This window comes from Coregonus lavaretus, assembly GCF_964263955.1.
Source record: "Coregonus lavaretus genome assembly, chromosome: 20".
NCBI lineage: Eukaryota > Metazoa > Chordata > Actinopteri > Salmoniformes > Salmonidae > Coregonus > Coregonus lavaretus.
In genome coordinates this window covers 38,400,496-38,409,685 of record NC_140007.1, presented here as the reverse complement: position 1 = coordinate 38,409,685, position 9,190 = coordinate 38,400,496, and the positions used below count along the sequence as shown (strand labels likewise).

General features: G+C 50.2%; 1 pseudogene across 1 annotated transcript; it reads left to right on the top strand.

Annotated features, from left to right (window-relative positions):
- Positions 1–819: 819 nt before the first annotated feature.
- Positions 820–7,537, top strand: LOC311148156 (dnaJ homolog subfamily C member 22-like; annotated as a pseudogene). Its single transcript has 4 exons — positions 820–1,324; positions 6,925–6,997; positions 7,191–7,289; positions 7,525–7,537. The product of its transcript is annotated as a dnaJ homolog subfamily C member 22-like (transcript).
- The last annotated feature ends 1,653 nt before the right edge of the window (positions 7,538–9,190 follow it).

Below are 9,190 nucleotides of genomic sequence, written 5' to 3'. Positions count from 1 at the left end.
TTTACCCATTCAGTCTTCTGTGATGTATATAAAGTGTAATATTGGGATGCAAACTCAAAATGGAATACATTTCAACTCTATGTCTGACATGGTACAGGGGTCTTCTTTTTTTAAGACTACCAAGAAACACTGTATGATTTATCCCACTGCAGTAAAAGGTTATTAAATATGTCAATCATTGCTTCAAGACACACCCACCAAATGGGAGCAAATGAACCTCAAAGTATCAAGAACCTACAAGAACGTTTTGGAGAAATGTGTTGTTCATTACAAACCGTTCCGCAACGTAGCAATCGTTCAAGAGAACTGAATGCATCTCTGTTTCAAGATTCGAATTTACAGTTACATTTGTGACAAGTACAGTCGTGGACTAGCGACTCCTTGTGGGGGTAAAGTATATAGATATGGTATTGATTGGTTAAATATTTCCCGAGGGTATATTGTGATTGGCAAATAAAATTTCGCTGTGAGCTGATTGGTCCAAGCAATGCTTCATGCTAATTGGACAGTGTGGTCAAAAGACCAATTAGTGGAAACAAATATCAGAATTGGCCTGCCTGTGTAATTGCAGCCATAGTTACATAGTGTTTTATATTTATTTCCTTCAATGAAAACGTGTATGTATTTCCCTGAATGCTGTGTATGTTGTTGAATGTCATCGTCTTTGCGTAATACTTTCAGCCTGTGACTGAGTTAACCTTCTTTCATATAAATAATCCTAATTTTGCTTATGAATTGCAGGCTCTCATCTTCAATGAAAACTGTTTTTCTTCTATAGTCCAAACATTGATCCACTGAGGTCATATCAGTTCTATCATCATGGCCAAAAGAGTGACTGTCTTATGGGCCATGGGTGGACCGTTGGGCCTTCATCATACCCTGCTCTGGATGCTCACCCTCGGTGGCTTTGGAGTGGGTGTGGACCAGAGAGTACTTCCGTATCCCTGCATACATGGGAGAAGCCAACCGGGAGACAGAAGGAGGGATAACAGGCAGGAAAAGACACCCATGACCAGATCTCTACCTGTGAACGTTGCCAGATTTGCTGGTCAGATTTCCATAGGGATCTATTTCGGAATGGTGGCACTGATCGGCCTGGCCACATTCAGTTTCTTCTACTTGATTGTGTTGCCGCTGGGTGTGGGTGCCTGGGTCCATCTGGTCTCCAGTGTGGGAGAGCAGACAACTGACCGACACAAGACCCTAATAGCTTGTGTCATCACCTCCCCTATTTTCTATGGCAGCACCATCTCTCCTCTACCCATCAGTATCGCTGCCAGCGTCACAGCATCGCAGGTTCTGTCAGGAGTGCTGTATGTGGAAGGTGCAGGAATCAGGCGCAGGACACAGAAGCTTCGTTCAACAGTCTTTAGTGAATCAATACGAGCAAAAGTGCCCGGAGACGAGCGATACGCACACAGGCGTAAACGAACAGGAAAAATACTAACGCGCACAACAAGTGCGAAAACCTCTCCTAAAACACAAGGAGGGAAAACCAATACAGACACGGAGACAGGAAGCTCAATAACACACAACACATGACTAACAAAACGAGAACTTATAGGACACATAATCAACGCTAACTAACCACAGGTGTACAACAATCAGACAAAAGCAAACGAACATAGAAACATACAACGGTGGTAGCTAGTACTCCGGGGACGACGACCGCCGAAACCTGCCCGAGCAAGGAGGAGGAGCAGCCTCGGCAGATTCTGTGACAGTACCCCCCCCTTGACGCGCGGCTCCAGCCGTGCGCCGACCCCGGCCTCGGGGACGACCAGGAGGACGCGGTGCAGGGCGCGTAGGGTGACTACGGTGGAACTCAGTCAGGAGAGACGGGTCTAGGATGTCCCTCCTCGGCACACAGCACCGCTCCTCCGGGCCGTACCCCTCCCACTCCACAAGATATTGGAGACCCCCCATCCGACGTCTCGAATCCAAGATGGACCGAACTGTGTACGCCGGAGCCCCCTCGATGTCCAATGGGGGCGGAGGAGTCTCTGCTATCTCACCTTCCTGGAGTGGACCAGCTACCACCGGCCTGAGAAGAGACACATGGAACGAGGGGTTAATATTCTTATACTCAATAGGTAGTAGTAACCTGTAACACACCTCGTTCAATCTCCTCAGGACTTTAAAGGGCCCTACAAACCGCCGACCCAGCTTCCGGCAGGGCAGGCGGAGGGGTAGGTTTCTGGTCGAGAGCCAGACTCGATCTCCAGGTGCGTACACCGGCCCCTCACTGCGGTGGAGATCGGCGCTCGCTTTTTGTCGACGGATGGCCCGCTGCAGATGGACGTGTGCAGCGTTCATCGTCTCCTCCGAGCGCCCTACCCACTCATCCACCGCAGGGGCCTCGATCTGGCTCTGATGCCACGGTGCCAGAACCGGCTGGTAACCTAACACACATTGGAAAGGGGTTAGGTTGGTGGAGGAGTGGCGAAGAGAATTCTGGGCCATCTCTGCCCAGGGAATATACCTCGCCCACTCCTCCGGCCGGCCCTGGCAATACGACCTCAGAAACCTACCCACATCCTGGTTCACACGTTCTACCTGCCCATTACTCTCCGGGTGGTACCCCGAGGTAAGGCTCACCGAGACCCCCAGGCGCTCCATGAACGCTCTCCAGACTCGGGAGGTGAACTGGGGACCTCGATCAGACACTATATCCTCGGGTACCCCGTAATGCCGGAAGACGTGGGTGAATAGTGCCTCAGCGGTCTGCAAGGCAGTGGGAAGACCTGGCATTGGGAGAAGACGACAGGCTTTAGAGAACCGATTTCACAACGACCAGTACGGTGGTATTCCCCTGAGAGGGGGGAAGGTCTGTAACAAAGTCCACCGAGAGGTGAGACCAGGGTCGTTGTGGAACGGGCAGGGGTTGTAACTTACCCCTGGGCAGATGTCTGGGCGCCTTACACTGGGCGCACACCGAACAGGAGGAGACATAAACCCTCACATCCCTGGCTAACGTTGGCCACCAGTACTTAGCGCTAAGGCAATGTACAGTCCGGCCAATACCTGGATGTCCAGAGGAGGGTGACGTGTGAGCCCAATAAATAAGTCGATCCCGAACCTCGAGCGGAACGTACGTCCGACCCACCGGACACTGTGGAGGGCTAGGGTCGGTACGCAACGCCCGCTCGATTTCAGCATCGACCTCCCACACTACCGGTGCCACTAGACAAGACTCCGGCAGTATGGAAGTGGGCTCAACGGACCTATCCTCTGTGTCATACCGCCGGGACAGGGCGTCTGCCTTACCGTTCTGGGACCCAGGGATGTACGTGATTTTAAATACAAACCGGGTTAGAAACATGTTCCACCGAGCCTGGCGAGGGTTCAGTCTCCTAGCTGCCCGAATGTACTCCAGGTTACAGTGGTCAGTCAAAATGAGAAAAGGGTGTTGAGCCCCCTCAAGCCAATGTCTCCACACCTTTAGGGCTTGAACCACGGCTAACAGCTCCCTGTCTCCTACGTCATAATTACGCTCCGCCGGGCTGAGCTTTTTAGAGTAGAAAGCACAGGGGCGGAGTTTAGGTGGCGTGCCGGACCGTTGTGATAGCACGGCCCCTATACCGGCCTCAGACGCGTCCACCTCTACCTGAAATGGTAAGGCGGGATCCGGATGCGCAAGCACTGGAGCCGAGGTAAACAGGGCCTTCAGTCTCCCAAATGCCTTGTCCGCCTCCGCTGACCACTGCAATCGCACCGGACCCCCCTTCAGAAGAGACGTTATGGGAGCTGCCACCTGTCCAAAACCCCGGATAAACCTCCGGTAGTAATTCGCAAAACCCAAGAACTGCTGCACCTCTTTCACGGTGGTTGGGGTTTGCCAATTACGCACGGCTGACACCCGGTCAACCTCCATCTTCACCCCTGACGCGGATAACTGATAACCCAGAAAGGAGACCGACTCCTGGAAAAACAGACATTTCTCTGCCTTGACATACAGGTCGTGCTCCAACAGCCTACCCAACACACGACGCACCAGGGCTACATGCTTGTCTCGGGTAGGCGAGTAAACCAGGATGTCATCTATGTACACGACCACACCCTGCCCCTGCATGTCCCTGAAAATCTCATCCACGAAGGATTGGAAGACTGAAGGAGCATTCATCAACCCATATGGCATGACAAGATACTCGTAATGACCCGAGGTGGTACTAAATGCCGTTTTCCATTCATCGCCCTCCCTAATGCGCACCAAGTTATATGCGCTCCTGAGATCCAGTTTCGTGAAGAAACGGGCTCTGTGCAAAGACTCAGTCATAGTCGCAATCAGAGGGAGTGGATAACTGTACTTCACAGTGATCTGATTGAGACTACGGTAATCTATGCACGGGCGCAACCCTCCATCCTTTTTCTTCACAAAAAAGAAGCTCGAGGACGCAGGAGAAGTGGAGGGCCGTATGTATCCTTGTCTTAGAGATTCAGCTATGTAAGTTTCCATAGCCCTCTTCTCCTCTTGGGACAGAGGATACACATGGCTCCGCGGAAGCGCTGCTCCTGCCTGGAGGTCTATCGCACAATCCCCCTGTCTATGAGGAGGCAAACGCGTCGCCCTCGATTTACTAAACACAAGTGCCAAATCCTCATACTCAGTGGGAATGCGCAGTGAGGACACCTGGTTTGGACTCTCCACCGAGGTCGCCCCCACGGAAACACCCAAACATCTCCTCTCACACTGGGCAGACCACTCCTTAAGAGCCCTCTCTTGCCACGAAATAGAAGGATCATGGGTACTCAACCAGGGAATTCCCAGCACCACCGGATACGCAGGAGAGTCTATAAGATTTAGCTGGATAGTCTCCTCATGACCCCCCTGCGTACACATCCTAAGTGGCGCTGTGACTTCCCTGATCAACCCCGATCCCAACGGACGGCTATCTAGGGCATGAACAGGAAATGGGATGTCTACAGGAAGTAGGGGAATCCCTAATTCTAAACAAAATTTACGATCAACAAAATTCCCAGCTGCGCCTGAATCTACTAGCGCCTTATGCTGGGAACGAGGTGCAACCTGTGGAAATCGCACAGGTATACAGAAGTGCACAACAGAGAGCTCTGGGTAAGTGGGACACCTACTCACCTGGAAGGACTCCCCAGTGCAGGGCCTGCCGTCCTCTCCCCTAGGAGACCCTCCCCAACACCTGGCCACGGTGTGTCCTCCACGGCCACAGTTGGTGCAGGGGATGGCCCCCCTCGTGCTCCTTCCCCTCTTCTCTCTAGCGCCAGCACCCCCGAGCTCCATAGGGCTCGGCTCGGAGGTGCTGGAGGGTGGAATGGACGAACCCCACTCGGAACGTCCGCGGGTGGCCAGCAGGGTGTCCAGCCGGATGGACATGTCCACCAACTGGTCGAACGTGAGACTGGTATCCCTGCAGGCCAGCTCTCGACGGACGTCCTCCCGAAGACTACAACGATAATGATCAATGAGGGCCCGCTCATTCCACCCTGCGTCAGCCGCTAGAGTCCGGAACTCCAGTGCAAATTCCTGGGCGCTCCTCCTCCCCTGCCGGAGGTAGAATAGACGCTCCCCCGCCGCTTTCCCCTCAGGTGGATGGTCGAACACAGCCCTGAAGCGGCGGGAGAACTCTGCGTATGTGATCGTGGCGGCGTCTATCCTCCTCCATTCGGCGTTGGCCCACTCCAACGCCTTGCCGGTGAGACAGGAGATGAGGGCGGAAACGCTCTCGTGTCCCGAGGGCACCGGGTGTACGGTGGCCAGGTATAGTTCCACCTGCAGGAGGAACCCCTGACACCCGGCAGCGGTACCATCATACGCCCTCGGGAGCGAGAGCCGAATCCCACTGGGTTCCGGAGCTTGGATGGGCGGACTGGCCGATGGTGATGGCAAGGTAGGGGGAGATGTGGGTGCCCCTCTGTTCTCCCATCGGTGCAGAGTGTTTATTACGTACTGAAGGGCGGTCCCGATGCGGTTGATCTGGTCGTTCTGCTCGCGGACGCGCTCCTCCAGGGACTCGGATGCTAGTGCTGCTCCTGCTGATTCCATCGTGGTGTGTTATTCTGTCAGGAGTGCTGTATGTGGAAGGTGCGGGAATCAGGCGCAGGACACAGAAGCTTCGTTCAACAGTCTTTAGCGAATCAATACGAGCAAAAGTGCCCGGAGACGAGCGATACGCACACAGGCATAAACGAACAGGAAAAATACTAACGCGCACAACAAGTGCGAAAACCTCTCCTAAAACACAAGGAGGGAAAACCAATACAGACACGAAGACAGGAAGCTCAATAACACACAACACATGACTAACAAAACGAGAACTTATAGGACACATAATCAACGCTAACTAACCACAGGTGTACAACAATCAGACAAAAGCAAACGAACATAGAAACATACAACGGTGGTAGCTAGTACTCCGGGGACGACGACCGCCGAAACCTGCCCGAGCAAGGAGGAGGAGCAGCCTCGGCAGATTCCGTGACAGGTTCAAACCCCATCCACATCCTGGAAGTCAGAACTGGGTAGGTAGGCCATGACTCATGATTTTACATCTCCAACCTACTATGTTCCATATTACAATATAGGCTACAGTCCATCCAAACCTGCCTATGATGGCCTTTTACAGCAAGGACTATTGATGTTTCTGCCCCCGGGGAAGTTACTAATAGAAGATGTGCAGATACTATTGATGTTACTATCTATAGAGTAGTACAGTATATTGTCCTTCCTATGTTTTCAGTAATAAAAAAACACACTTTTCTTCTAGTTGTCTGATGCTGAATCAACAATTTTCACCCTTGTTACTAATGATTGTATTAATACGTGTCTTTCTCTGTTGTCTAGGTACTCGCCTGTACCGTCTGACTGGCCTTCTCGGCTCCACTGTCATACTGTATCTTTCACAACACCACAGCCACTCTCTACTAGCTACCTGTCTGACTGTGTGGCAGCCCTGCTGGACATGTTCTGGTTCTTCCCCTGGCTCCGCTCGGTGGTGGAGTATTTCCTGCTGCTACCCTACAGGTACAACCATGACCACAACTGACTAAAAACAAACAAACATACATACAAACAAACTATGTTTAAGAAGTTGCTGATTTAATCGTGTTAGGAGTTTGTTCTTGTGTATGTGTTTGAGTTTGAATCCAGGAAGGTTAGTCCTGATGTACTAATGGGTATATTTTAAACCTAAACTGAATTAAACTAAAACTAACAGGATCCTGGGTGCCTTCACAGGCTGGGGTCCCTCAGAGGAGAGCTGGAGGAAAGTGTTGGAGATACTGCTCACAGAGAACATCCCGGAGAGGCACTGCAAGTGAGTAACAGTACATCGAAACATTGAGCTATAACAAAGGGGTAGATACCATTGATGTTGCTATAGCATAAGATACTATTGATGTGGCTGCCTTTGGGGCAGTTACAATAGCGTTACAATAGCATACATACATTGTCATATACTGTTGATGCTGCTGGTTGGCTCTATTTACTGTATATCAATGAGCATGCCCTTCTGTGCCCACCCCATACTATGTAAATGTGTTGTGTTTCAGCTGTTATCAGTGAATGAGGCAGCTTTATGGAGGAGATAAGACGTAACTACACGTAACCCTGGCAGCAAGATGGAAGAGTCACAAAATATGTTTATACAGATCCAGGAAGCCTATCAGATTCTGCTCAGATGACAAAAGCCTCTATCGAATTAAGTGATTTCCCTCCTAGACCCTTGTCACCCCTGAACTGACAATGACGTGGCACATAGCTGGTTTCGGTCAGACGATCTACAGTCAGCCCATTATTCAAGTCATGAAATGTACCAAATACATTCAACAGTCCCCTGTAGCTCAGTTGGTAGAGCATAGCGCTTGCAACGCCAGGGTTGTGGGTTCATTTCTCACGGGGGGCCAGTATGAGAATGTATGCACTCACTAACTGTAAGTCGCTCTGGATAAGGGTGTCTGCTAAAATGACTAAAATGTAAAAAGTTAACATACTTTACAGGGACATGTAACATAACTAGTATACTTAATTTGGACATCAGAACAGCTCACAGAACATACAGTGGGGAAAAAAGTATTTAGTCAGCCACCAATTGTGCAAGTTCTCCCACTTAAAAAGATGAGAGAGGCCTGTAATGTTCATCATAGGTACATGTCAACTATGACAGACAAATTGAGAAAAAATATTCCAGAAAATCACATTGTAGGATTTTTTATGAATTTATTTGCAAATTATGGTGGAAAATAAGTATTTGGTCAATAACAAACAAGCAAGATTTCTGGCTCTCATAGACCTGTAACTTCTTCTTTAATAGGCTCCTCTGTCCTCCACTCGTTACCTGTATTAATGGCACCTGTTTGAACTTGTTATCAGTATAAAAGACACCTGTCCACAACCTCAAACAGTCACACTCCAAACTCCACTATGGCCAAGACCAAAGAGCTGTCAAAGGACACCAGAAACAAAATTGTAGACCTGCACCAGGCTGGGAAGACTGAATCTGCAATAGGTAAGCAGCTTGGTTTGAAGAAATCAACTGTGGGAGCAATTATTAGGAAATGGAAGACATACAAGACCACTGATAATCTCCCTCGATCTGGGGCTCCACACAAGATCTCACCCCGTGGGGTCAAAATGATCACAAGAACGGTGAGCAAAAATTCCAGAACCACAAGGGGGGACCTAGTGAATGACCTGCAGAGAGCTGGGACCAAAGTAACAAAGCCTACCATCAGTAACACACTACGCCGCCAGGGACTCAAATCCTGCAGTGCCAGACGTGTCCCCCTGCTTAAGCCAGTACATGTCCAGGCCCGTCTGAAGTTTGCTAGAGTGCATTTGGATGATCCAGAAGAGGATTGGGAGAATGTCATATGGTCAGATGAAACCAAAATATAACTTTTTGGTAAAAACTCAACTCGTCGTGTTTGGAGGACAAAGAATGCTGAGTTGCATCCAAAGAACACCATATCTACTGTGAAGCATGGGGGTGGAAACATCATGCTTTGGGGCTGTTTTTCTGCAAAGGGACCAGGACGACTGATCCGTGTAAAGGAAAGAATGAATGGGGCCATGTATCGTGAGATTTTGAGTGAAAACTTCCTTCCATCAGCAAGGGCATTGAAGATGAAACGTGGCTGGGTCTTTCAGCATGACAATGATCCCAAACACACCGCCCGGGCAACGAAGGAGTGGCTTCGTAAGAAGCATTTCAAGGTC